Raw genomic sequence first — 3,816 nt, 5'->3', positions numbered from 1 at the left:
AGCTTTTAAGTTTCATTAGGTCCCATTTGTTTATTTTTGTTTTTATTTCCATTTCTCTAGGAGGTGGGTCAAAAAGGATCTTGCTGTGATTTATGTCATAGAGTGTTCTGCCTATGTTTTCCTCTAAGAGTTCAATAGCCTTTTATGATGACTTGCCAGTGCTTCTCCAGCTCTGTGCCCCACACCACCCTCCTCATACACGTATAGGGAAGTGGTCTTGCAAAATTAATCCTACCCATTATAAGTGTACAATATAATACCTTACTTATATAGTTACAATTGAAGAAGGGTTGTTATTTCATAATCATGACGTGAATGATGCCACCTCAGATTCCCTTAAGACAATTACCTGTTGTCCTACATGCCTTCATACAGTTCTTCAGCTTCTTTCAGCTGCTTGTCTCTCTCTTGGTTTATGTGGTCATGTTTTCTTGGAGACAGGGAACTGACCTATTTGAATGTTTTCCCTATTCAGGGATTTAAAAAATCAACTTATCCAAATAATTTTCTTTTTTCTCTTCTGAACCTTTTTACTTGGGGCTACTCATACTGATTTCTAATTTCCAATGTGAAGTCTAATAATATCTAAGCATAGCTAATTAAGAGGACAGAGTCTCAGGTGTTTTTTTTTCATATTTCTCCTTTCACCACTATCTACAAATGGACACTTAATTATTATTTACTATTTATGATCGTGATAATGAAGATTAACAACAGAATTTGTTAAGGATAATTGGCAGGGCACTAATACCACAAATCATTTAAATTATCAGAGCTCTCCAGCAAGAGGTCTGGGTTGGGTAAAAATTCCAAAATCTAGGGAAATTTTTTAAGATTAAAACTGTATAGTCTAGGAGAGAGAATGTTATAGAGGTTAAAAATCAGCTATTATTTGTTCATTATTCCTTCATTCTTTCATTCAACCAGAAAGTGTAGATTAAACACCTTTTCTCAAAATTTAGTACTACAAAACATCCAAGAGTTATCCCTGCTAGGCTGTCCAAAAATAAAGCATTAAAAATACCAAAAACAGCTGTCTCCTTGAATATATACTTGTTATTGGAAGGTCCATGTGTACTTTGACTAAATGCTAACTCTAAAACAAAAGAATTTATGACACTGACAGGATGAAACATTGATTCAATAACAAAGTTCTGTTTAGATGATGCAAAAAAGGTTAAATAGGAACGGAGGCATAGGTACCTAAATGTTAAATAGTCTTTACTTCTGTTACAAACATCATGTTCTGAGTTTGAAGTGTTTCCTATCTTCCTCTAGTAGTCATCTAAAATCTAGAAATCTAGTTCATAAAAAGCTGAACTGCTCTAAGAGTCCATTAAAGCACTTGCTAGTTGTGTAAGTGTTTTATTAAAAAATTGAGTTATAAGGCCAGAAGGGAGTGGCATGACATATTTAAAGTGCTTAAAGAAAAAAAAAAACCTATAACCTAGGATTCTCTACCCAGCAAGGTTATCATTCATAATTGAAGGGGAGAGAACAAGCTTCTAGGGCGGGAAAAAACTAAAAGTGTTCATCAATACTAAACTGACCTTACAGAAGTGTAAAGGATCTTCCTTAAGTGAAAAAGGAAAGGCTATGACAGGAAATATTAAATGAATGAATAAATGGTGAAAAAGTTTTAAATTTTTTTGTGAAGATTTTGTTCATATGTATTATAGTTTGAATATTTAGGAAGAAAGAGCAATTTATATAAGAGCAATTTCTATACTTTTCCCCAAGGAAAAAAATGTATATAAGTTGAAAATGAGGGATTATTGCCCTGCCAAAATTAAAAGTTGTAATTTTTTTGGAGTCAATTTAAAAGTAACTTCTTTGCTCCTGAGAATATATTTTTACATTACCATTTCTTAATTACTTTATTTGGTAAACTAATAAAATATATATTTTAGTTTAATGCTTGTATTCATTACTATTGAATTAAACAGTAACATCTATATAAGTGTTTATCATGAAGCTGTTCTAGAAGTGTTCCGTGAGGGTCCTAGTTCCTGTTATACTATTGACCATAAATAAAAAGTAAAAATATAATTTCCCACTAGGTGGCAGCAGTATTCCAAATTGTTCTACAAATACACACCTACAGAATAGGGAAGTTTTCCTAAATTCTCATAATACATATGGAGAGGATGAGTTCTGTCCCTGCCCTCAACTAGCTCACAGTCTGTATTCTGCAGCTCAAATATATGTACCTTCTGTTTTTTTTCCTTTCTTTTTGGTCGTTAAAAATTCTAAGTATAAGCTATTCTCAAGTATCAGAAGAAAAAGTGAGTTTAATATAGCCATATTGCCAGTGTGGAGTCCGAGCTACCAAGTGGTTATGTGCTGTGCCTGGAAGCAAATTATGAGCTTAGTGTCACAACCCCCAGCCCCCAAAGGTAAATCTAATAGACATTCTATGATAGTTTTTCTGCTAAAAACATATGTGGTTTCAGGCATTGCTTTTTTTCATGATTTTTCTCAGCCTCCAGACAATTAAATTAATTGTCAGCCTCCAGACAATTAAAACTGGATTAGATAGCAGCTGTGCTTTAGGGCATCCAGTTCATTTATTACATTTACTTCATAGTCTACTTTCGCCCTAACTAGTGGCAATAGAATTGCAAGTTGATGGGAACAATCTTACTCTTATCATCTGTACATTTCAGTATACTCCATTATGATATTTAAATATATAACATATTATTAAAATAACATCAAAGGGAACATAGAATTATCCCATATTCGCACATCCTGAACGCAAATATTTTCTATTTCTCTATGCTTCCTTAGAATCTTTATTAAGTAGAGTACCCATAACATCTAAAATTTTTCACTTATAGATCATAAACCATTTCCATTTTGCAGCCTAATCTTTATATTTATCTTTTTATGTGGCATCTTAATATTTAGTTATACTTTTTTTTATTTCTATGGTGGACATAGGTTGTTTCTAACTTTACCTGTTGTAATTAATTACAGAATATATTTCGTTCTGGATGGGCTTTATTTAGTTCAGATATTTTGTTTAATTCTATCTCTAAATATGTACTCTCATATTTTTCAAAACATGTGTTCTGAATTTTATTCCCAACTCCTGTCAAGAACCATGTAAATGTGTGGTGTGTGTGTGTGTGTGTGTGTGCACACACCAAGAGTTTTACTCTGGGAAGTTGATTTAAGGAAATAGTTCAAACATACAAAAAATGTCCAAGTAATCCAATGTTATGATGTTTCTTCATATGCTAGCATAACTTTATTTTTTGTAACTAATGCTTTACTTTTTTTTTCTTTTTGCATTTCTGTAACCAAATAACTGACATAGAGTTCATTTGGGGTATAAGTTTTCGATCTAAATCAATTTTTCCTATACAGCACTACAATTATCCCTCTCTGTTTATTAAATAATATTCACTTTCCTGGAATTATGTGATTCTTATTTTACTGAATGCTTAAATATAATATATAAATGGGTTTATTTGGATTTTAAGATTCCATCTTATTTATGTTTGTTTTTGTTTCAATATTGCATCATTTAATTATTGTTACTTTATCTGGAAGAACTACTGACTCCTGGCAGTTCTCCCACCTTTATCATTATTATTCTCTTTTAGAATGTTCTTTACCACTTACTTTCTATTTTTATTATATAAAACAGCTTTTCATGATTTTCATTGCGATAATACCAAATCAGCAAATGGGCTGGTTAAGAAATTATTTTTCTTAAAATTTTTATTCTGAAGTAAAACATGCTCATTGTAATTAAAATTCAAACAGTAGTAAAACATAGAAAGTGAAAGTCTGCTCAATCATGTACCC

This window comes from Physeter macrocephalus, chromosome 10 (genome assembly GCF_002837175.3).
Source record: "Physeter macrocephalus isolate SW-GA chromosome 10, ASM283717v5, whole genome shotgun sequence".
NCBI lineage: Eukaryota > Metazoa > Chordata > Mammalia > Artiodactyla > Physeteridae > Physeter > Physeter macrocephalus.
Note: the sequence above shows the minus strand (reverse complement) of the source record.